The following is a 27,253-nucleotide window of genomic DNA, read 5'->3' on the forward strand; positions in this document are numbered from 1 at the left end:
CATACAGGACAAAGAGGTATGGCAACCCAGATGAGCTTTACATGTGTACCATACAGTACTGTGTGTCAGTACTTACAAACCCTTATGCCTGAGGTATGCAATCTGTGAGGACTAGAGGGGACACACAAAACAGTGTTTCCAAGTAATGTGGACATACACCATACTGTGCTGTTTAGGTGTACTGCTTCAGGTAGTACTACAGTTCATACAGGATTTGGATTCACCAGCAGTACCAATCAATGAGCATACATGTACTGCTTTATCCTCCAATGGCACACCCCAGTTAAGTCCAAGGGACTACGTCAAACCGTATGCCATAATGCTTTTTCTGGCTAGCAATAGCATACACATCTTTTGCTGGGATCAGAGCTAGGACACATAATACCATGACAGAAACAGTTTCCCACTAAGCTATCCCACATATACACAACTGTGACACATTCACCAACACATTCACCATCACACTCAGTCAACCTCACATAGCAATTATTGCAACAAGTACATGTGGGTGTGTATTGGTTCATAGGTAGGTAATAGGCTATTGGCCCTAGGGCCTATAGAAGCCTAGCCAGATAGTACCCTGGCCTTTGACACCCAAGTAATTTAATTTCATGTGCCCCTGTCAAGCAGAGCCACAGAGGTGATTCCCGGGGTGTATTTCCTATCTCCCATCCAATCATCAAGACTATTCATGATGAGTGCTACTGAGGAGCTTTGTTTGCTATTGATAGGTAGTTTGTTCCAGAGTATGGGATGTCTCTGAGATAGGAATCTATCCCTCCAGCATGTTCTGTTTATTGAGGTGACAAGGTTTAGGTTCCTAGAGCATGTAACTCATAGGGATTGTGATCTGTTTACGTGGAGCATGTCCAACAGCTCTGGGTTTGACATAGCTTTGTATGTTAGGCAAAGGTCACTTCTGGGTTGGCAGTATGTGACACAATCTAGCTGTGGTTTTGTTAGACGGTATGCATAGAGCATCTGTTTGAGGACAGTAATACTCTTTGTGAGGTATGTCTGTGGCCTTTCCAGTTGCTGTAGATGTCTTGTGAGGTACATACCAGAAGGGGCATTGTACTCTATTATGGGTTTTGTGATTGATGAGTAGAGGGGGACACTGACCTCTTTTTCCCTGGATGACACAGCTTTTGTGATTAGGTGTGCCACGTAGACAGATTACATGACTAGTGTGGCACTGTGATTATCAAAGGGGAGACTACTGTCCACCTGTGTCCCATGGTCTCTTATCACACTTTCTGTGTTAAGTCGACTACCATCTATGTGGTAGTTCATGGGTACAGAGTTTTTAGCAAAAGGGATGCCAATGCATTTCCAACATTGAGCTTGAGGCCATGGCTTTGTCACCAGGCATCTGTCGCAGTAAATATGACTCTGTCTCTCTCTCTCTCTCTCTATATATATATATATATATATATATATATATATATATATACATACACATACATATAAACATTCATTGGTGTACATATAGATATACATATAGGCACATATACAGTCCACCTTTCATGGTGGGAATATCAATTATGCGAAGTATGTGAGGTATACAGTTATGTAATGATATTGCACAATCTTGTGCGAAATGCATTGAAGGTGTTCTCAGCCCATGTGGCTTTAGCAGGCCTCACTGGCTGCAACACTGCAAACCTAACAAATCACACCCACAGCGTTTAACCACCACATGTCATATACCAGCACTGTATGCTGTTTTGTTTGCCACACACTACTACCTACATACAAATATGCACATAACAACCTTCACCAACATATATATATGACCTCCCTTCAGAAACAGTTGCAGTATGTCCCTTGCTCTATGCACATGTACAGATGCTAATATATCTGATACAGATATATCTCTCCGTATGTGTGTGCCATACACACACAAGGTCCACACTGTTGTAAGTCCCTGGACCTCACGGCTGACCTGTTGGGCCTTGCTGCAACATGAACAGGTGTCATGTGTGAGCACACAGTAATATTAGAGGGAGCATGCATAGCTGCAAATGCTAGATTAGCATACTAGCCTGGTACAGCAGTTGCCAATGCTAAGCTACACGTTGATATGACTATCATGCATGTGTTACTCTGTCACATCCCTGTTTGTATAGCTGTATGCGCTACTCCCCCAAACAGCCATTGTCCACACTACTGTACAGAACACAGATAGCATGGATCAGATGTTTGACATTTAATGCTGAGCTACATATATCACAGTTATGCCCCACTGCACACAGCTACACACTGATTTGTCCATGGCAGTAGTTATGCAGGTCATCTGTGCATAGATACGTACTGCTGCCACATATTGATGTTTCAAAGTATGTAGAGTAGTCTTCAAATACATCTACTACATGCCAGTAAATACATATCTGTTACATACCTTTCCTTTGTATGTGTTGGTAGTTTTCAGTTTGGTGTGTCTTTGCCTTTTTTTTTTTTTCGGCTGGTATGGGTAGGTGTGTGTCTCTCTCTCTCTCTCTCTCTCTCTCTCTCTGTCTCTGTCTCTCTCTCTCTCTCTCGGTATCTGCAATGGGATGATTGCATATGTGGCCAGCAAGTACAGCCTGCTTTTATAGGTATCTGCACATGTGCATGTGATGGCCTCTGCACCAATTGGTGGCCACCATTTGGTAATTGCATGCAGCCTGCTGTGTGGTAATTGCAGTACTCACTGTCATAGCAACCCAATGCTATAAATTGCTATGTCAGGAAGGCATAGCCCTTTCAGCTTTCCAAAGTGGGGCCCATGCTTGTTTGCTGTGGACACCGTTGTGTAAGTCAGAAGGTTGGTATAGTTCTTATATCTGAAGCTAGGGGTGTAGCCAGTGATTTAAATGTTGTACTCAGAACTGAATGTTGCCACTTCCAGTACACAGTTGTCAGTGTAGAATTGTACTCACCCCTACAAATGCTAACACAAGATACATGGGAGTATGTAGTTTATTTTCTACTTATACAATTAACTGCCATACAAAAGTAGTTATTGAGATGTATTCATTTGGCACATGAACTGTTTGTGAACTGCTATACTGTGAATATTAATGTACTCACTTCTGCACAGTTTGTGCTTTTTTATTGTTGACATTAGCACAGGATGCTCAAGAAAACTGGACATTTGCAGTATTGAGTATGCCTGCCTAAATCCTTGGTAGACCCTGAACACACAGGTATATTATACATTTGGGTGGGGATGCAGACATACAGAGAGCATTATGTATTATTGTGTGATTTTTATCTTGCTGGACTTTAATGGTTGCTGTGTACCTGTTAGTTTAGCAAGGCAAGTAGTCTGTCTGCATAGCTCCCAACTGTGGACCTATCCATATGGTAGCCAGACGTTAGGCTATTATTCTCTGTTTGTGCAATGCACAGGTCTTTCCAGCACTGGTACAATGCCATTGTTACAGTCGTTTGCTACCAGTACATGGCTACATCCTTTGGTATTTCAGTGTTGTACTCCTACATAAGGGTATGCTTGCTGAACTCCTTCCAAAGATATTTGCACAGTGTGTAACAGCAGAAAAGCTGATATGCCTGTGTGTTTCTGCCTCGGCCAGGCCTCTGAAACACTCAGGTACATATTTGAATAGAGTGAGGTAAAGGTAGGTAAAAGTGAGGTACACCTTCTAAATATTAGGGACAGTAAGTGGAGACTTCAGGAGAACCAGTGCATATGAATTACTACACCTTTTCTGAAGTACAAGTGGTATCTAACTCCTACATATTGTCATTATTCATTAGGTGTAATACCCCACCTTTCTGCCTAATGTCAGTACTTTTCAGGGGATTCAGAGGGACACAGCTAACATATGTTTCAAAATCAGGGACATCCCTGATATGTAGTCACAGTTGGGGTGTATGTCCTCTGCCCTAGTCAGAAATGCCAGTGTTTGTCCTGCTATGATACTGTGTGGGGGTTGTAAAGTGCTGCGGTAACATCATTTACTGCTAGAATGGCTGGTTCTCTTATCACAGTCATGTAATGCAATTCCACAACAACTGCTGGTAAAGTTCCACAGAACAGGTTTTGTGTTATGGCATTCCTATTTTTCCTTTACATTCACTCATTCTGATGCATGATATATCTATTTCAGCAACAACCTGCTGTATATCTACTGTGGCTTAGTGGTACTTCATGCAGTCTAGTGTATCCAAGGTCCTATTTTGCTGCTGAGCAGAACAACGGCCCTCACATGCAGGGTGACTAAGGCAATTTTAAGCAGTTGTAAGTGGGTTTGCGTGGGTTTGCGCGAAGCTTAGCAATGCTTAGCTAAGCGCACACAAGTGCACACTCGCGCAAACCCGCTAACTACTGCTTAAAACTGCTTACTCCCACTAACCCTCACGCTCATTTCTTTGAAAGAAAAGAAAATGGGGAGATAGGACAGTGGTGGAAAAGGGGCACAAAGAGGGAAAGACAGTAGGAAAAACAGCTCAGGATGTGCAGGATGGGTGTAGGGAAGGAACATAGCTGCCCATTTCATTTACAGCAACAGCTGTGCATATGCAATAATTTTGGAGGGAAATATGAAACCTTCCATCCTTGGGAGAGGGGTGAGGACAACAAAGTATGTTGTACTGCCTATTGAATTACATTTTATATGTCCAGCAGACATGTGTGCAAAACGGGCAGCTATGTATGGGGCGTAATTTTTTTTTTGAGCAGATTGCCCTTTTTGTTTTTTTTCAAGGTGAGAGTGGTATGTGGGGTAGGGGATGTAGGTATATTTGGGGAGGTTGGTTGGGGAGGTAAACAGACAGGACAAACAGGACGCATACAGGGGCAGAATATGACATGTGGTGGGTGAACACCATTGACGGGGAAGGATGTTTGGAAATCGCAAGCCCATGAGCCCACAGATGGCAACAGTGGAACTGAGATCCCCACCCATGGGCAGTCACCACTGCACCTTCACAGCCCAGAGGGTGGCTGTGCTGGGGGCTGCGTAGGAGGATCAGGCTCACCCGTGAGTGCGCCACTCGTGCCTCAAGCTGGCATAGAGGATCAGCGACAGAACGCTTGATCTCCCTACACACCACAGCCCGGACCGTTCGGACGGTGATAGGGGGCCCTCCTCCACCCATGCTTGCATGGGGGGATGAGCCCCATCCCCTGCAGCACTTCCACCTGAAGGTGGCACAGGGCCAATGGAGGAGGAGGTCCCAGGCTGGGCACCGGACCTGCTGGTGCCAGGTACCATCGCCAGCTGAGGTGGGACAGGTGGGTCCGCTGGGACCGGCCTTCCCATACATTCTATGTTTAGGAGGATTTAATGAAAATATGGGTTAGTAACAGTCAACAGCATTCCCAATTAGTTATAACAGCATGCAGAAGTATTCCCATTAACTCAACACACCAGAGTTCCAACAGTTGAACAGCAAGCATGACACATGCATATATGGAACAACAGTGGACATTAAAACAGCATGCAGGTTTAATTGATGGCAACAGGCCACCAATATTGTGGTATTTGAACAGGGCACATGCATCAAAATAAATGCAGATATTTATCAACCAATAGGACATATGTCCCAACAAATGTTTTGAGATTAGACATACCCATTGAGGTGTGGAATTGCATTTTTATGTACATACAGTAGGGTGGAAAATGATAGCTCCATTAACAACTTATATATCCTTCTAGTTTACACTACATTCCTATTAACTGTAGTTATATGTCCCCTACATGTATTATTACACTACCCAATTGTCCTTAAATCGTGAGATGGATTTTGGTAGATCTTTATATACATGGGCTGTATCTGACATACAAACTGTCCGATGCAGATGTTACTGTTACATATTTTGTGAGTTGCTCAGACACACTACTGCTGAGATGGTACACTGACAGCTCTACTTTCCTATACTTATCTAGATATGTTTAGGTGAAATTATCAGTTATATGTTAACAGCTCCCTACATTTCTGCCAGCACAATGACATTTCTGGGGAACACAATACCAAGGTACTCATGTGCCAGATTAACCTGTACATGCTGGGCATGAACCAACAGTTGAGGACTGTGAATATGCTTAAAAGCTACTGGCACTCCCTTCATCCACTTTATATGGGCCTACCCAACTGTGTGTTAACAGTGCTTAATACAACAGTACTATTTCTATAATGCAAGAGTACAACAACATATCAAAGAAAATGACACAGACACACTCCAGGAATTATACCTTTATTACAGACTTAAAACACTTTTCTAGAGGCTCTCTCATTTATTTTGTATAACAGTACATGCAGCATAATTATTAGAGAATTATTATACCTTTATTTATTGTGTTAAAACACTTTTTTCAGGCTCTCTCATTTATTTTACATAACAGTACAAGCAGAATAATGTATTTATTTATTTTATTTTATTTTACATTTGTTGACCAGGATAGTCCGACTGGATGCATGTCCATTTTCAGCGGAGGCCCGGGGAGAAAAGCTCCAAGGGTAAGCAGATACAGCATTACATAATACCAGCATTACATATTACAAACAGATTATTTACAGAGATTACATAAGTAAGCAAGTTAAACAAGTTCCACAGGTTAAAGTTAGTCCTGAGCACAAGTCAGGATTAAATTAAATTACACAGTAAACTGGTTAACAGATTTTACACATTCAAGTTAGCCAGGCTTGATACATTGACATAGCCAGTTAAGTGACAAATGTTGTTTGAGTCTAGTTTTAAATTGACCTAAGGTGGAAAGTAAGGTAATATCAGCTGGAAGTGAGTTCCAGGATCTACTTACAGAGTTTGCAAAGAGAGAATCACCGGCTGTGTTATTAATTTTGCTAGTCTGAATTAGTAGTTTGTTAGAGGATCGAAGCGGTCTAGGATTGTTATAGGGGGCGATAATATTTTTAAGTGCAGGAGTATTGTCCGGATTATAGAGGATTTTATAGGCTATAATCAGTTGGTTATACTGGATTAGGCTAGGTAGTTCAAGCCAACCAAGCTGATTTAGATTGATGCAATGATGTGTCCTAAAAGGCAGCCCAGTGGCAAACCTGGCAATGTGGTTGTAGCAAATTGAGAGTTTGTTAAGGACAGTCTTGTTCAAATTCGAGAGTAGAGGGGATGCATACAGAAGGGTTGAAAGAAGGTGAGAGCAAGCTATGGCAATTTTAGCTGGAGGGGTTAGGAAGGCTTTTATTCTGTAAAGTGACCCTAGTTTTTATTGATGGTTTTGATAGTTTGGTTAACATGTAGGTCAAATTTGAGATTATTGTCTATGATGACACCTAATAGTTTTGTAGAAGGGTCAGGGGAGATTATTGTGCCATCATTTGATTTTATGGTAAAGGTGAAAGCGGTAGTCCTATGTGTTGGTGAAAATAACAGCATTTTAGTTTTTTTGGGATTTAGGATCAGACGATGTTCAGAAAGCCAGTTTTCTATTGTATTAAAGGTGGTCTGGGTAGCTGACCATAACTCTACTGGAGATGTGGCTGAGCAAATCAGAGTAGAGTCATCAGCATATTGGATACAGCTGACTTTTGGGATGACAGTATAAAGGTCGTTAATGAAGATGGAGAACAGCAAGGGCCCTAGTATAGAGCCTTGTGGTACTCCGAGGGTGTTAGGTAGAAGGTTAGAGAGTTTGTTCTGCCAGAGGACAGCCTGCTGTCGACCATTCAGGTAGGATTGAAACCATTGGAGGGCTCCAGTATCTAGACAGAATGTTTGCAGGGTGTGGATTAAAAGTTGGTGATCAACCATATCGAATGCCTTGGAAAGATCCAAAAAGAGGGCTGAGGATATATAATTATTGTTGCGATTATGGTTTATGGTGTTAGTAAAGGCTAGGAGGGCTGAAGTAGTGCTGTGATGAGGACGGAAGCCATGCTAAGTGTCTGCCATAAGGCGATTGTGGATTAGGTGGTGCATGAATTGTCTATGAATACATTTTTCCATAATCTTTGCAAGTGGAGAGAGTATAGCTATTGGCCTATAATTGGAGAATTCAGTAGAGCTGCCTCCTTTGTGAAGTGGGATTACATAGGATATTTTCCAGATGGTGGGAATTTTAGCTTCTACTATGGTTCAATTGATTAGTATTGAGATGGGGTAAGCAATAGCATCAGCTGATTTTTGTAGGTACTCGGCAGGGAGTTGATCAACAGAAAGTGTAGTGGGTTTTAATTTTTTGATCAAGGTACGGATAAGTGAAGTGGTGACTGGTTGGAAGCTGAACGCAAGTAGGTTTCTAGGGGGTGCTACTTTCAGAACCAGGGGAGCTAGGAGGTAGTTGACTAGCTAGGGCTTGAATTGTCTCAGTAAAGAATTGGTTAAAACTATCAGAAACATCTTCAGGGGTTTTATCAATAGTAGCAGCAGGGATTGGGGTTGAAGTTTGTCCAGGATGTAGTAGATTATTTAAACCTGCCCAAAACTTCTGAGGGTTATTTTGATTTACTGTCTGTAAATTACAGTAGTATTGTTTTTTGTCTTGTAAAATTGATTTTTTGGTTTCGTTCCTGGATTGCCTGTAATTAATGTGATATTGAGGGTCTTTAGAAGAACGCCATAAAGCCCATGCTTTGTTTCTAAGGGTAATTTTGAGTTTAGACTCTATAGAAAGCTATGGTGCAGTTTTTGCCTTGGTTCTCTTTGAACGAACAGGTGCATGCAAATCAAGGATCTCAAGGAATTTGTTGTTAAAGTATGCTACTGCTTCCTCTAAGGGGAGGTGTTTTAGAATAGACCAATTACATGAGTTTAGTTCTTGTTGGAATTTGGCAGGGTCAAAGTTTTTATTGTTTCTAACCTTTCTGAATAAGGGTTGTTGGGAATTAATGGTTTTGTGCTTAATTACATATGTGAGAAGGTGATCGCTTAGGCCATTAAGGAGGGTACCAGAGGTGTACAGTTGGGGGTGACTGTTTATGAGTACCCAGTCAAGTATACTTTTTTTTGGTTGGGTTTACCTATCCTGGTAGGGGTGGATATGATTTGTGTAAATGCATGCAGGTTAATATGGGTGGTTGGGGATTCTAAGGAACAGGTGCCCCAGTCTATGTTAAAGTCTCCAAGTAGTAGGGTTTCTTGGGGTAGTGACATGATAACCAGTGCAGGATATCTTCAAATGTAGATATATTGTTACCTGGAGGAATGTACATACAGATGATATTAATGCTTTTATTTTTATTAAGTTGCAATTTGGTGGCAAGAATCTCAGAGTTATTAATCTGAGGAGGTTGTATTACATCTATGGTGACATTCAACTCAGATTTATAGAGTACAGCTACCCCACCCCTCCATCCTCGAAGCACGATCCAGCCTGTGTATGTTGTACCCAGGTGGTAACACTTCATTGTCTTTAGTGTTAGGTTTTAACCAGGTTTCAGATAAACAGAGAATCTCAGGAGTGGACATCCAGAAGTGCATGCAATTCATGTACCTTGTTATTAATGCTTCTAATATTGAGATGACAGACTAGGAGAGAGTTAGTTGGCCTATAAATTGTAGGTTTGTAGCTTAGATTACAAGTAGAGGGGTATGTGTATCTGATGTGAGTGAGCCAGGGTTGGGTGAATATCACCACCAAGTATTAGGTTGAGTCTATACTTGGTGATGAACTTCAGGAATTTGTTTATTAGTTTGTGGTAGTGTTTGGATCTAGAGCTAATGTGCCTGGGGTTGAGATGTTGATAGACTGAACAAGATGTTGGATAGGATCTGGTACTGTAAGTATGGTTGAAGGTGGAAGGATTTACAGCTGGGGTGATAGTATGGCCTTTGGGACCTGAAATCCCGTAAGAAACTGGTTTTCATACAAGGTAAGGAGGTATGGTGTGAACAAGAGGGGTGTGAACAAGAGGGGTAGTAAAGAGGAGTATATCATTATATGTGATTCAGCTAGTGAGTGAAGGAACTGTTTTACCTGGTGATGCAACACCAGAAGATAGAGTGGTGAGGTAAAGGTACTGGAAAGGGGATGGGAGAATGCCAGATGAAAGCTAATAGGTGCTATTAAATGTAGGTAGTAGAATAGGGGTGGGTGGAATTATCCGAAATGAAAGCAGATAGGATCTAGAAAGTGGGGGAGTGGCTATAGTACTATAAATTTAGAGGTACTGGGGGCGGGAGAGAATTGGGGGCAGGGAGGCGAAGAGAGCCCGAGTAGTGAGGGCTTAACGAGCCGGGCTATTGCAGTTTACAAGGTTTCCTAAGGTGTCCTAAAGCTATAAGGTAAGTATTACAGCTCTAATGTAAGAGTCAATTTACTGCAGTTACAGGGGAAGGAGGCAACCACTCAAGTAGAAACAAAGAGCCCTATGGCTGACCAATATGGTGACCTGCTTAATTACAAAGCACTGTAAGTGAAAGCTTAACAAATGCTTTTGTGTAACCTACTCTGTTTAAATGTTGAAAACAACTGATTGCAGTCCTGTAGACACCGTTTGTAGGGAACTGTAGAGTTCAGTCTGTTTAAATGTTGAAAACAACTGATTGCAGTCCTGTAGACACCGTTTGTAGGAACTGTAGAGTTCAGTCTGTTTAAATGTTGAAAACAACTGATTGCAGTCCTGTAGACACCGTTTTGTAGGAACTGTAGAGTTCAGTCTGTTTAAATGTTGAAAACAACTGATTGCAGTCCTGTAGACACCATTTTGTAGGGAACTGTAGAGTTCAGTCTGTTTAAATGTTGAAAACAACTGATTGCAGTCCTGTAGACACCGTTTTGTAGGGAACTGTAGAGTTCAGTCTATTTAAATGTTGAAAACAACTGATTGCAGTCCTGTATACACCGTTTTGTAGGGAACTGTAGAGTTCAGTCTGTTTAAATGTTGAAAACAACTGATTGCAGTCCTGTAGACACCGTTTTGTTGGGAACTGTAGAGTTCAGTCTGTTTAAATGTTGAAAACAACTGATTGCAGTCCTGTAGACACCATTTTATAGGGAACTGTAGAGATCAGTCTGTTTAAATGTTGAAAACAACTGATTGCAGTCCTGTAGACACCGTTTGTAGGGAACTGTAGAGTTCAGACAAAGTCACACCAGGTCAGCCAAGGGGGGAAGAGAGAGGGAAATCCTAACCACCTAGATTTGAAAATACTAACCTGCCTGGTGGCGCAGCCTTAGCAGCCTATCTGCATAGACTTGCTGATTTGCAGCACGGACACCTGCAGCTGTGAAGTAAATGAAGTGATATTGAGACATACCTATCCATAGTATACACTCAGTAGTGGGGCATTTTCCATCTCACAGGCCTCCTGGATCCACTGGTCCAGTAGATCCTCCTTGCATCTCTTCAGGTATGCGTGGTGGTGTCTGGCCTGGTCACCAGTCCGAGGGACACCTGTGGCACTGGTGAGTTCATGAGCTAGACAGTCCCAGGCTTCCGCTTTGTATTGGGTGCCCTGGTACTGGCCCCGCAGGAGTCTATCCTCATGATTATGGACAAGGAGCCAAACCATTACTTTTGACTCCTCAATGCCCCAACGTTGCACTCGAAAACGAGAGCCCTCTCCAGCACCGGCCATTGCTGCCTACAGATGGGAGCTACAACCAGTTATGGCAAGTATTCCCACCTAGGAGTTAAATATGCATCATTTCCCGCACTTATTTGTGATTGGCCAGTTTTGAAAAAATGCAGCTGAAGGTACACCTGCTTAGCAATGGGTAAACTTCCATTGATATGTATGTGTGTGCTGAAAGTGCATACTTATGAAAAGCTGTCATGGCTTAGTGGTTCAGTGCTGGTATTATGGTGCACAGTATCCTGGGTTCGAGGCCTGTCATTGCTTTTTATTTCACTACTGGCCAGACCAGCTAGGAGGTGTGGCCATGTTTTACCGACTTTGCTCAACTTTGCCCGAAGTTGCTTTACGTTGCTCTACGTTTCCCGATGTTGCTCTACGTTGCCCGATGTTGCTCTACGTTGCCCGATGTTGCTCTACGTTGCCCAGTGTTGCTCTGCGTTGCTTTACGTTGCGCTGGTTAGTGCGGTGCGCAGCTACGTGCAAACATGTTCTGTTTGAGCTAGTTGGCGCGATGCACAGCTCCGCGCAAAGCTATTGCGCTAGTTAAAGCAGTGCAATTATGAGCAATTATATTGAAATGTGCTTAATACTGGTAAACTTTGCTTAGCAGTGCTTCACATTGCTTAAGATACATTACTTATGCATTCATCAGTATGCATAACCATTTCACTTTCTTATATATATATATATATAAAATTCGTTCACTACTACATAGGCCATTTCAATGCTTTTTACTAAAATTTCAATGATAAATGTCAGGTATTCCTTTCATATACAGATTTCCAACAGAAAATAAAAAGGGGAGTGGTGGGACTCAAACCGGGAATGTCTCCTCTTTGTGCGAAAGTTCTACCACTATGCTATTGCTATTTTGCTTAATTTGCATATGTTTCTTATTATCCTCTTCGATGTCTTGACTGCTAACTGTAGCTAAGCAATGGGCAAACCCGCGCAAACACATGTAAATACGGGCAGCTATATTGGGAACAATAAAAAATAAAAAAAGTATTACATTTTATTGTACTGGGGTTTAGAATGTGGGGGAGTGTAGTGTTGGGTATGTACACATTTGAGCGGACTCACTCATGTCAGTTGACATTTCCCAATTGTGAGACTTGCAGGGGCGTGGATTTTTGGACTGCTCGGCAGTCCGACACGCTCTCTGCACTCGTACATGCTCCGTGTTAGCCTTTGAGTTGAAGCAGCGCACCCTCATTAATATGCATGGCGCGCTGCCGTCTTGCTCTTACACTGGCGTTTCCGTGTAAGACTACTCTACTCTTACATGGAGGATTCGTGAATCCTGGGAAGAATTTTTATAACTAACTAACTAAGTTACTACTAGGCTGACTGCTCTTGCAAGCCATTTTAAGCCTAGCCAATTAACCCTTGTGAGACTCAAACCCTGCACCTTGTGTTTGTAAGGCAAACACCTTAACCATTAGGCCACCCTCCCAACCCAACAAAATAAACAGCCTCTGGAAGCCTCAAACCCAGGACCCTGTACACTACAGTCACAGTAGTTAGCCACTAAGCCATCATAGCAATTCGCTTTGTCAAGCTGAGCAGGAGAAGAGATCAGCTGTTTGAATCGATACAAGTTAAGACTAGTAGTTGGGGTGCTAGATGTCACAGAAAACCAGTCAATATTAACATTGACTATGATAAGGTTTCAATAGTAATATTTGTAGTTATCCAGCAAAACATTTCTTCTAATAAGCTGTTATTATTACCTGGTGGTATTTATTTATTTATTTATTTGCAGTTTGTTTGCCAGGATAGTCCAGATGGGCCTCAAAGAACCTGTTTTCAATGAAGTCCTGGGGAGAAAAGCTCCAGAAAATACATGAATACAAGAATACAAAAATACAAATATACAATATAAATGCAAGAAGTCACAACAATACAAAATAAAAAGTTACACAATTAAGAGGGAATTTAAAAACAAAGTAACAAGTTGCCAATAGACTGGCATTATGAGATCCTAGTTAGTACACTGAATTAACTTAATTACAGTCCCTATACAAATATCATGAGTCATACCATTATTATTATAAGTTATTAGACCATAGGAGGCTATTTACAGATATGGTGGCTAGTGAAGTGTAATTATGGACAAGGAAATTATGAAGGATGGGAGCAAGAACATTCCCATTGTGCAGTTAGGTGTGAGTGAAGTAGGGTTTAGAAGACAGAGAGTCTGTTTGTGGTACAGATGAGAGGTGGAAGAGAATTACAATGGCATGCTAGTGAGAAAGATAGGAGGTGGTTGCCTGGTGGACGGGATGGCTTATGTAGTTCTATTAGATTCTGGGAGTTAGATCTGAGACACCTAAAAGGAAGATGGATTTTGAAGGTGGAGGCAAGAGAGGGGCAGAGAGAGGGGTTAAAATAAGTTTGTGCACTTGGATAAGTTGGATATAGGTAAGATAGTTGGGTAGTTCTTGCCAGTTCAGTTGATGTAGGGAAATACAGTGATGGGTATTGGATCTATGGCCAGTTGTAAATTATGAAATTTTATAGTAGCAGGAGGAGAGCTTTGACTTGAGGGAAGATTGCAGATTGATAAGAATAGAGGCACCATATAGGAGGGTAGGTGGTAGCGAGAAGAAGCCTGGAAGAGGGAGAGATATAGTGGTTGTGACAGTAAAGCATGCCTAATTTTTTATGTGTTTTTTTTATATTTACTTGTAGGTGATTATCATACTTTAGCTTATCGTCAATGAGAATTCCAAGAAGTTTTGCAGTAGAGACTATTTCGAGAGTTGTGTTATTTTGGCTGGTGATAGAGAATAAGTTTTTATCTAAGGTGGTGGTTTTGGAAGGGGTAAATATCATTAGTTTAGTCTTGTTTGCACTGAGTGCCTGATGGTTGTCTAACATCCATTGTTCTGTAGAATGGAAGGCTTCCTGAGTTAATTGTGCTAATATGGAAGTATAGGTGGCAGAACAAATTATAGTGGAGTCGTCGGCATATTGGATGAGGTTGGCGTTGGAGATGGCATAATAGAAGTCATTTATAAAGATATTGAATAGAAGGGGACCAAGGATTGAGCCTTGGGGACACCTGTGGGAGCATCTAGGAAAGGTGAGATAGCTTTTTTCTGCTTGACTGCTTGTTGCCTATTTGATAGGTAACTGGTGAACCAGTTAATGGAGGAGGGGGTAGGTTTAGTTTTGAAAGTTTGGTAATGAGAAGATTGTGAGCGATGGTATCAAAAGCCTTTGACAGGTCTAAGAGGAGAATAATGTGTTGATAATACATCAAAAACTAAGCATATGAGATTTGGGAGACATAAACTGAAAGGTGAATATTTAATACAGCACACAGTGATTGAAACTGTAGACTCATTTAAGGACCTGGGTATATGGGTAGATTCAGCTATGAGTTTTCCTAATCATATCAACCAATTGGCTAATGATAGTTACAGAACTATAGGTTGTATAAAAAGATTTATAAAGTCTAGGAAATCAAACATAAGTAAGTCACTGTTTGTTTGTTACATTAGACCCAAACTTGAGTATGGAATAACAATATGGAAACCCTATAGGAAAACAAGCATGAATAAACTGTAAGGGCATCCATGGATGTCAAAATCTAAGTTATTATGAGAGACTAAAATATCTGAACTTGTACAGTGTCTCTTACAGATATTTAAGAGGAGATCTTATTCAGGTATATAGGGCATTTAGGGACAACTACCTCTGGGAATGTTTGAGGTTATCAAAAAGTACTAGAGAATCGTCAGATAACCTATGTAGAAGATTCTATAGGAATGAAAAGTGTACTAATTGGTTCTCTGACAGAGTAGCTGATGCTTGGAACAGACTACCTAATTACATTAAAGCAAGTACTAGTTTAGATATTTTTAAGAACAGTCTGGACATTTATTATGGGAACAAGTGTTTTGGCATCTTGGCAAGCTAGAAGGGCTTTAATGCCCGTGCTTGAAACATTTGTATGTATGTATGTATGCAATGGAGTAGATTAGAACCTCTCACAGATAGAGGTATTAGCCGAAGAAAAACAATCAGTGTCAGGTGAGGTAAAAGAAGGTTTAAAGAGTAGTTCGAGTTTGGTTTTGCTAAAATAATGTGAGTAACTTGAAAGGACAGTGGGGCAGAGAAAGTTTAGAAAAGTTGCTCATGGGTAAGAAAGGCATACATTAAGCCAGGACAAGCTGTTAGGGTTACCACCTCTCCCTCTTTGTGAGGGAGAGTCCCACTTTGGGCAGTTTTGTCCTGCGAAAAAATCTAAAAAATGTCAAATGTCCTGAGATTTTAAGACAGAAAATATTTACTAAGTTTTCTTTAATAGTTGCATACAACAGTTATTTTGTATCTGAAACACCTAAATATTATATTAAATAGCATAAGCAACTCATATGCTACAGGAATAAGCTTTTATTTGGACAAAAACAGTGAAGTTCTGTCCTTTGCACTCCCTCTGGGTATGTCTGTCCTGCAAACTCGCATGTTTCTACAAAAAATGGCCCACTTTGGGCATTTGAAAATGTGGCAACCCTACAAGCTGTTCATGGGCAAGAAAGCCACATGTGTTAAAGTAAAATGGCTTTAACAAGCCTGAAGTACATTAACATACAGTGTCCTTTCTGTTTAGCAGTAGTACTGGCTGCAAGTTCAGTGGTACAGATGGTTTTAGCAGCTTATCTAGTTGCAGTCTTACACACTGCACTGAAAAATATTTTTGCAGGCTGTAAATCCACCTAGCAGAAAAAATATAATTTTATAGAGAAAGATGGGGAAACTGACAACTTTCAAGGCTGGGTAGAATGGGCAATCTTGCAAGCCTAATGTCAGTATCCTGTGATGGTAATTACATTGAACATGTTCAGGTACTCCATTTACCATTAAGTTGGCAACATGGAAGTGATTTCTGAATATGCCAAGTCTTGAGCAGTTTGTCTAAGATCATTCCTTAATACATTTGCTGAAATGGTCCATGGCCAAACTAGTAATCAACTCATCCACAACAGCAACATCAATTACAGCTTATATAGAAGCTGGCAGTGTAACTATGTATGCAGTTATATCATCATATTCTTTAATGATCTACTTCAGGGGGTGCTTGTACCCTGCCTTGAATCTGCACTGCATAGTCTCACCAGTAACTCCATGACCGGTTTCACTGGGAAAGAGTTGTTGTTGTGTCTTTCGGCTTTTCTTGGTTAGGGGTCGCCACAGCGGATCTCCGGTCCGCTAATGATTGGCAGTAAATTTTTACGTGCCGAGTTGCCAGCTCTGACGCACAACCTTCAACGAAGGTACGCTCATTCACGCATGTCTCCACACAGAAGACGCTCTAGCTGAGAATCGAACAGGACAAAGTCTTACTGTGAGGTGACAACGCTACTGCAGCGCCACCACTGCAGTAAAATAAATATCTTTCGGCTTTTCCCAGTTAGGGGTCGCCACAGAGGAACTCCGGTCCACTAATTATTGGCAGTAGATTTTTACATGCCAAGTTGCTGGCCCTGATGCACAACCTTCAGTGAAGGTATGCCCATTCACACATATCTCCACACAGAAGACGCTCTAGCTGAGAATCAAACAGGACGTCTTACTGTGAGGCGACAACGCTACCACAGCACCACCACCACAGCTTTCACTGGGAAAGAGTCATATTCTTTAATGATCTACTTCAGAGGGAGGGGTGTTTGTACCCAGTATTGAATCTGCAGTGCATTGTCTCACCAGTAACTTCATGACCAGTTTCACTGAGATGGAGTCAGATTCAGCATAGCCTAGTGTCCTTTGGAGATGAAAATCCATTTTAAATTAATGTTGTTTATGCTTCCACTAAATGCACTTTAGATAGCTCTTATTTTTATTTATTTGTTTGTTTGTTTATTTTTTATCTGTGTTTCTGTTGAGGAGGGTGGATAATACACATGCCTCCACTGTTCAGGTTCTCCAGTGTCTCTCCTCCCTCCCGGTTTCTAAATTTTAAGACACAAGACGTGATTGCTCTGAAATTCTTTCCTATTTTTTAATACAAAAGGTAACTTTTCACAGCAATAGTGACATCATCCTCTAATGATTATGAAGTCAGGCTTTAGGATGGAAATGTACAATGACAGTGTCATCAGCAGATGCCATAACATCAGAATGGTGGCCATTTTTGGAAAACAAATAGGCAACTATCAAAGTTAAAAATGGTATATTTATATTTTGCAAGTCTGTAATTATGCATTTCATGGTTTTTTTTTTTTTTTTTTGTATTTTGATACAAAACTAATAAAATACCTATTTATTTCTCTCAATAATGTCATAAATGCAACAGTAGTCGTAAGCAAAATTAATTCCGAAACGTTGGGTGAGATTCATAGACCTGTATAACATGCAAAACCCTCCACCCACAACTCTCATGGAAGGGTGTAGCCCTTCTACTGTTATACTCAGTGCCAAGGTCACTAAGAACTATATACAGGAGAAAGTAATCATTCCAACTATCTGTCCCTATGGAGATCCCAAGTTTGTGAAAACATTTACTCAAATGATCTACTCACCAAAGTTCAGGTCAATGAAATGCTGATTTTTTTTTTTATTTAATTTATCTTTATCTGTATCGATCTATCTATAAATACATGACTAAACTATATGTATATTCATCACTCTTTCACTGTCTCTCTACAAACACACACACAAATATTTTCTCCGTAAAAGAGGATTATAATACTAAGGCCATAACCTATAAACTACTTTAACAAACCTTTTTCCCCCCTTCATTGAAGTATATATTCTAGAAGAAGAGATTCATTATGCTCCTCTAATGCTCTAGTCTTTCCTTACCACATGAATTTCCTACAATCAAAACTCTTACAGTCACCAGGGCTTCTCATGTGTACTTTCTGAAGTGCTTGAATGGCCTCCCCACAAATACCAAGAAGATGTCATATCACAAAATATCTAATCACCCAGAAATTTAGGTTTTTACTCATTGGGACTTGCTGACTATGCATCCTTGTTCTACAGTCTGCTTTTTTTAATGCAGTCAAGCATGTACCTGAGTTTTCAGTTCATCTGTTCATTTTTGTGTCCATTCTTGGGGCACTGCAATCTTGTCTATGCAAGTACTTTCTGTAAATAATAACAACTGTGTATATTATTCATTTTAGTTGTTGCAAATTTGTAAATGATCACAACTGTGTATATTCTTGATTTTATTAGTTGCAAATCATGTGTATCTGTGATACTGTTTCTTGCAGTACTTATCTGTTATTTGAAATGGTGGTTTGAGTTGCTGGTTGGTGGTAGTATCAGTGGTAGTTACAGTATTAGTAATAATCATATTACTAGTAGTAGTGGTAGTAGTACTATTAGTACTAGTGGTAGTATTTGTTGTAGCAGTAGTAATTGTAGTAGCAGAAGTAGAACTAATAGCAGTATTTGTTGTAGCAGTAGTAGCATTTGTTGTAGCAGTAGTAGTGCTAGTAGTAGTATTTGTTGCAGCACTAGTAGTTATAGTAGCAGTCGTAGTACTAGTAGTAGTATTTGTTATAGCAGTAATAGATACAGTAGGACTAGTAGTAGTATTTGTTGTAGCAGTAGTAGTTATAGTAGTATCCATAGTACTAGTAGTAGTATTTGTTGTAGCAGTAGTAGCATTTGTTGTAGCAGTAGTAGTACTAGTACTAGTATTTGTTATAGCAGTAGTAGTTATACTGGCAGTAGTAGTACTAGTAGTAGTATTTGTTGTAGCAGTTGTGGTATTTGTTGTAGCAGTAGCAGTATTAGTACTAATAGTAGTATTTGTTGTAGCAACATCAGTAGCAATAATACTGGTAGTAGTTGTAGTAGTAATAATATTGCTAGTTGTAATGACGGTAGCTGTAGTTGTTATACTAGTAGTAGTAGTAGTAATTTTAGTACCATTTGTAAATGGGTAAGTGGAATGGTTAATTGTATAACTTTAAAAGGCAATCTGATCAGAATTATATATTGGCTTCTCATGCAGGTTCATGTTTTTTAGCCACCAGGCATATTCCTTACTAAGATGTCATTCAACAAGTACACAAGGGGAGCATGCTTTCCTAAACAGGACATGACTTAGTAGTATTTTGCAATAGTGTTTAAGTTTTTGGTTTTGCTGCTCAGCATAAAAAAATGGAGAGAAAGCTCCCATCTCAGTCTGTATTCAAATCACTAGGCAATACAAAATTAGTTCAGAGGAGCTATTCCTTCACATTACCCTGTACATTGTCTACAAATGGCAGTGAGGAGGTGAGGGGTATATTCACAGAAGACGTAAATATTTTAGAGAGGATTCTTAGCTTAAGCTAGTTAGGACAGCATAAGCTTTTCATTTATGGTCAAATACTATAAAATGAGCTTACATAGCAACCTTGAAGAGCACCGCCATTTATCACATCTGAAAATTCATATAGGTATGAGAGCAACAAGGTTATTGGGGTGGGGTAGTCCCCTTCAGCTATGAATGTGAAATAGACACAGCATCAGAGTTTTATATCTGTAACCAGCACTTCCAAGACATCCATTTTATTGCAAAAGTTCTCTAGCTTAAGTTGCACTTGCAGATGCTGAGTTAGGACAATGATTATTAACTTTAAGAATAAACAGGCTGGCTATCAAGTTCTATGCTGCTGCCAGGAGTTTCATTCACTATACCAGAAGAAAAAATAGTTTCCAAAATGTTGCATTTTGAGAATACATTAAATGCTATCTCTCTGATGAAGACCCTTTTCTTGAACAGGAAAAGGTAGGTAATTTATTTCACCTAATATAGCATTACCCATTAATACTGCAAGCAAAGTAACAGTAGTTATGACAATTCCTATACAATGAGAGGTAGAGTTAATTATGTGAATGGAGCTTGCTTTGTCAGTGGGATCAGACATGACTATGACACAGATGAAATCAGTTTGATTAGTGACTCAGGTGCTACAGGACTTAACCATGAAAGGTAAAAGTGAGTAATGGATACCTATTCGACAACCCCAGGGAGGGATCCCCATCACCTATACTGCTGACAATGAGCACAGACAAGCGTAACAGCAAGTAGGATTATGGGCCAAAATGAATGCCTTCACTAAATAGCTCATCTATTCAGTGTAGCCAACATATGATGCATGCACAAAAGTATGCATGTATCACTGGGCCTGTGTCTTGAGACTGCATGCCTGTGAGGTTGCAATAAAGTTTACAGGAGGCAATACAGCTGATGGCTTATGAGGTGATGGCCTTCCTTGATCAGCTGTCAACAACAGAGAATGAAGAGTCTGACAGAAGGGCTGATGGCTGGCAAACATACGACAGATTACTTAGGAAACTTGCGTGCATGGTAGGGGTATGCAGGAAGAGCTCTAGGAAGTATAATTGTAAATAAGAGTTGAAGGGGCATAACTGGATGAGGTGAGAAAACAGATGATACAGTGGTGCACCACTGGGTCAGAGTGAGACATTGCCTCATCCATAAACTATCAAAAATCGATATAAACCAAATGATAAGCATTGGATGAGAAGGTTCTGGATAGTGTGGTCAGCTTAAGATCTGTGAGGAAGTAATCTCTATTGCCTGAAGGAAGCAGTGAAGGCAAAGGAAAAGGACTATTGTCCTATATTCTAAACTGCAAATAGGATTCGGAGTGGGAGTACTGCAATGTAAATGGCCCCAAAGGGAGCGTTAGTTGAGGGTATTATACTAACTTTTATGTGTTTGTGCACCTTTTCATTAATTTCTTTACCAGATAAACACACTTCCCATTGGCGACTTCTGAGCACTGTCTGTTTAACCAACTTGCCCAGAATCACTCAGTTTGCAAGTGAAGGCAAAGTATATCAAACCCAGGAGAACAAAGTAAAGCACATTAGCAGCACAAGGGCTTAACCCTCTATACTAAACTGCCACGTCTTCTACATGCAGGGGTAAAAAAGAGACCCCTCTTTAGCCTTCAGTTTCTGAAGTTCCATTTAGTCAATGTATTATCATTAACACACTTGTGTTGTAATTTATATATATCCTGTCTAGCAAAATGCATCAGTATTATATCTCAGTCCCCAGGATTCAGCAAGCAGCCGTGCAGGAATAAGTTATTCCTGCATGGCAGGGACCGTTCCTGTGCAGTACAGCAATGCGCCATGCATATGTATGAAGGCGCGCTGCCATGCTGTAAAACGGACATGGTTCTGTGTACAAGTGCAGGGGGTGTGTCTGAGAGCAGAGCTCTCACAATACATATAGCTTATAGTTTCATAGTTTAGTACTAGGCTATCTGCCCTGGGGCATTTATAAGCCTAGCCATAGTGATGTGGCTTTCGCCACCCAATGTAATGGTACAAAAGTGTACAGAATAGATTTAGAATACTGTGCCTCTGTGTAGTAGTGACACAGTGAAGACCCCCTTACATAATAGAATTAGTTTACTGTGCCTCTGTCTAGTAGTGACACAGAGATGACCCCTGGGTAAACCTACGATCTCCCATCCACTCGTCAAGATTTCTCTTGAAGAGAGTCAGTGAGGGGCTCTGCCTAACATGAACTGGGATTCTGTTCCAGAGTATGGGAAGCCTCTGACTTATGAATCTGTCCCTCCAGCATGTCCTATTCATATTTGCGCTGAGGTTTAAATCTTTAGCTCTCGTGGTTCTGATGGATTTGGATTTTTTGAGGTGGAGCATGTCCATCAATTCCTGATTGGACATGGCCTTGTACGTCAGGCACAGATCACCTCTGAGTAGGCGGTATGCTACTGAATAGAGCTGGCGTTTCTTTAGTCTGGCAGCATATGACATATGTTGGAGACCCTTGATCCTCTTGGTGAGGTACTTTTGGGGTCTCTCTAGCTGTTGCAAGTGCCGGGTGAGGTACATACCAAATGGGGCATTGTACTCAATCATGGGCCTGATAAGGGAGGAGTATAGGGGTACAATGACCTCTTTTGATCTGGATGTGAATCGCTTCATGATAAGGTGGGCAAGGTAGAAAGTCTTTCTAACCACTTTGGCAACGTGGGTGTCAAATGACAGGTCACTATCGACATGGGTCCCCAGGTCTCTGATTACTTTTTCCATACTCAGTGGGTTACTGTCTATGTGATAATTTGTGGGTACTTTGTTTTTCCCAAAGGGGATGACTATACATTTTTTGGCATTTAGTTTAAGGCCATGACTCCGGCATCAGTTGTCCATTTCAGTGAGGCCTTTCTGTAGGATGTATGTGTCAGCTGGTGTATCGACTATGGCGCCTAGTTTGCAGTCATCTGCGAACTTTGTCAGCCACAACCCTCCCATGTTTGCTTTCACATCTGAGAAATAAATGCCGAACAAGAGGGGTCCCAGGACAGAGCCCTGTGGGACACCACTTGTGACTGGCTTTGAGTCTGACATGGCTCCAGTGATTTTGACTTTATGGGTTCTATCCTTTAGCCAGTTTGCAACCCATCTTGTGACATATGGATTTACATTTAAGCTGTTGAGCTTGTCTATGATGCCTGAGTGGGGCAATTGTGTCGAAAGCTTTAGCCAAGTCCAGGTAGGCTGTATGGACTGCTTTGCCCTCGTCAATGGCTCTAGTGACTGTTTCAAAAAAGTCAACCAGGTTCAAAAGGCAGGATCTGCCCTTTACAAAGCCGAACTGGGTGGGATCAAGTGTCTGTAAGTCCCCAATGTCTCTGTTTATGAGTTCCATAATGATTCTTTCCATAGCTTTGCAGACCAGGCTGGTTAAGCTTATGGGGCGGTAGTTACCAGGGTCTGTAGAGGTGCCTCCTTTGTGGAGTGGGACTACTGTTGCTGTACGCCAGTGTTCAGGTACATATCCTGTAGTAAAGCTAAGGTTAAATAGCATTTTTATGTACGGGTTTAGCTCCTCTTGGAGTTCACGTAGCATTCAACCCGGGATACCGTCAGGTCCCATTGATGCTGTGTTTTTAGCTTTGCTGAGGGTGGTTCTCACCTGGACATCTGAGATGACAGGGAGGTTACATTCAGCTGGGATAGGTATTTCTTCTTTTGGGGGTGAGGGAGGGGAGACATTTGCACTGAACCTGTCTGCCAGAATGTTGGCAATATCTGTGGGGTCAGTGTATTTTTTGTCATTGTGAACTAACTCTGAGCATATCTGAGGGTTTCAGCCCAGGTTTCTAACATAGCAGAAGAAGACCTTGTGGTTATCTTTAGTGTCCATAGCGATTTTTCTCTCAAAGTTGGCCTTGGATGTTTTTATGAGAGAATGTAGCTTTCTACTAGTGCTGATCAGAGATGCCTTCTCTTTATGGGATTTTGTTCTGTCATGCAGTAGCTTCCTTCTTTTGTAATACAATTTGTTTATGGCTGGGGTCCACCAGACAGGATGCCTGCCCTTGGTGGAGAGGGTCTTGGTTTTATTTGGGATTGCATGATCCATGCATTCTTGGAGATGTCCGTAGAAAGCATTTGTGAAGGATTCAGCATTGTGAGATGTGGTTTCCACTGGCCCAGTGGGCTTAAAGGATAACATCTCAGTTTTAAGAAGTGTAAAGTCGGCTTTTGAGAAGTTTTTCACTGTAGTCTTTTGTGTTGGGGGTGGAGGTGGGATATGTATATCCAGGGTGATTAGTTTGTGGTCAGATCTCACTAGTGAGGGGTATACTTCTGGTGTGGAGCACTTTGTCCCCATGTTTGTGATGATCAGGTCTAGTATATTATCTCCCCTTGTGGGAGAGGTGACTAGCTGTTCCATTGCATTTGAATTTATGAATTCCAGGAACCTTTGGGCTAGGGTGTTTGGGTTAGAATAATGCACCCAGTCTATGTTAGGGTAGTTGAAGTCTCCCAATATGATGGTGTTTGGTGAGACATTCATATCCTCCAATGTCTTCAGGAAGGCTGAATGGAGTTCCTGAGATTGGGAGGGTGGTCTGTAACTTGCTACCAGTTGTATAGCAGTTTTGCCTATGGTTAGTTGCACCTGGATGGTCTCTGATGCTTCATGTGTTGCCACTAACCTGGAGGTGTGGGTGTCCTTGATGAATATGGACACTCCCCCTCCCTTTTTGGTTTGGCCCGAGTTTTAGGGCCGAAAAGCATGATACGAGGTATAGCCTGGTAGCGCCAGGGTGCTCTCAGGAGCCTTGAACCAGGTTTCAGTTACTGCACAGACATCGATGTTCTCCATACTGAGGAGTGCTTCGAGAGCCTGCATCTTGAGATTTAGACTTCTGGCGTTGAGCAGCATTACCCTTAATTTTTTTCCATTTTTGTTTTCTAAGGAGGTGGGTTTGTCTTTTGGGCCTTGCCTAAAAAAGGCACTATGGGGGTGGCAAGAGCCTTAGCCAATATCCAGAAGCCCAGTGGTGACAGATGCAAGCTGTCTCTTGCAAAGCAGTGTGGTTTGTCCAGCATGTCATCCTAAGCAGACAGACATTGGATCCCCCTAGAATGACACCAGTAATTGAGCCAATTATTAAAGCTGATCATCTTGTCTTTGCATTGTGGCATCATTCTTGGTGAGGGCAAGATTCTGCTCAGGGTCAGGGTCATACCAGCCTGGGCTACATAATCAGAGAGCTCCTCTATGTCTCTTTTCATGTATTCCAGGGAGGTACGTCTCAGGTCATTCATGCCGGCATGGACAATGACGGAGTCATATTTGTACTTGCTTTGGAGTGACCTGAGTGCGTGTGTTATGTGGTGGATCCTAGCTCCCGATAGGCAGCTCACCATTACCCTCTCCTTGTTCAGCCTGGTAAGCGGAACGTCAGTGTGTCTGACTATAGAGTCACCTATTACTAGTGTATCAGGCATGGTGTTTGGCCTTAAGGGCTGTGATTGTTTGACACACTGATTTATTGAAGTATGTGTTGCATGTGTTATGTTTTGAGGTGGTGGATGTTTGGGTGTCTGCTTTGGGAGCCTCTGTTGTTTTGGTAAGTTTTTTGTTAGAGCCTCCGAGTATGTCTTTGTGTTATTATGTGTTTGGTTTGCAGTTGTGGTAGGTCTATGTGGGACTGGGTTTGCTGTGTGTGTGGTTACCTTCTCCTCCTGTCTGGTCTTGCCAGTCCTGAGTTGAGAGAGTTCAGCCACCAGTTTGGCTATATAGTTGCATCTCTCACATGTATTTGTGTTTGTTGAGAGGAGGAGAGGGTTGTCTGTGTACATGAGATAATTGTAGCATTGTCTCAAGATTCCCAGATTAACCAGCTGAACCGGAGAAGATGCTAGTAATCTACCACTCGACATGCTAGAATATTATAAGGGAGTGCTGTGCCTTTAAGGGAAGTGGGTACTCACAGGGGTGGTAGGTGGATGTAGTGCTTACTTTAGTTAGGGAGTGCTTACTTAGAAGAGAGGTTTTGAGAACAAGTGCTAGGCTTATAATAAAGCGAGTAGACTGATTATTATAAGAGTAGAGCTTTCTTAAGGGAAAATTTGAAGAGCAGACTTGGCGGAGCCAGAAAAAGTTTAACCTTGTTTAACCGGCGCTGCGCTATGCAAACAATCGCGCAAAGCCACGCAAACGCAGATTTTAAACAGGGAACTTCAAAAGAGCTAGAAATGGTCCAAAACAACCAATTACTACAAGCTCTTGTGCTGAGGTCACTCCTTCAGGGACAGATAGGCTGCTCAAGGCTCCCCACTCCCACTGGTGAGCAAAGAAACTTCCTTCTATCCAAGTAAGGCAATGGACAACACTGGAATTACACCACAGCCCAGAATACAGCAAAGCCTGTATACTGGTCTAAACTAGTCGAAGAGAGGCCCCCTGCACTCCAGAATTGCAGTTCGGCAATTTCAAATGAGCGAGAACGCTCGTAACACCCCCAACCCGTCAGGGTAAGAAATCTGAACAAAGCCATAAGAGATAATCATCCCTACCAAGCCATAAAGTTGATAGAATAACAAGTGTAGCATAAGCACATAGCGCACACCTCCCAACCCATCAGAGTAAGTAATGTGGACAAAGCCATAAGGGACAATTGTCCCACAAAGCAGAAAGTTGATAGAATAACAGGTTTAACATTAACAGGGATATTCTGAAGGGTACAAATAAACAAACACAACAAATATTTTTTTTTATAAATGCAATAAAGTTTAAGCATAGCTGCATGGGTGTACCCATTGTTTAGCTATGCTTAGTCCAGCTTAAACAGCACAAGAAGTTAAATAGCAGGAGACATCCAACTTAAGCAGTGCTGCAATAGTGTAGTGGTTAGAGTGTGTGCTTTATAAGCAACCATTTCCGGTTTGATCCCCACTGTAACCATTTTACATGTGAAAGCAGTACATAAACATGTTTTTTATAATTAGCGATGAAATAACATAATATTTGTTAACCAGAGTACTGTAGTAGGTCCAGATGTGAGGTATAAGTGTAATAAAGTTGTGAAACCCCCATATAAACACAAGTGCCCCATACAGTATAGTCACACATGAAGGACCTATAAGGTGGATTCTAGTTACACACATGAATAAATGTAACCATGTACAGTGAGATCATATTCTGAGTCTAGTGTTCACTCTACTTAATACAGAGAGAAGATTTGAGAAGGCCAACCCACTTAGGTTCTTCCTTCCTCTCTCCTTGCACTTTACTAACAAAAAAAATGTGCAATTTATTCATCTGCTTTTACTGTATTTGTGTTTCCTCCTACTTTATTTTGCTATTGCCTCTTCTTAAAAGTACTCAATTTTATTTATTCTTCTGCATTTATTACTGCTTGGTAGTAGCCTGATTAAATTGTAACTGTTATTCTAAGTCTTTTGGTTTAAGCACTTGGGTCTCAT

The sequence above is a fragment of the Protopterus annectens genome, chromosome 13.part0 (assembly GCF_019279795.1).
Source record: "Protopterus annectens isolate FY-2018-M chromosome 13.part0, PAN1.0, whole genome shotgun sequence".
Lineage (NCBI taxonomy): Eukaryota > Metazoa > Chordata > Ceratodontiformes > Protopteridae > Protopterus > Protopterus annectens.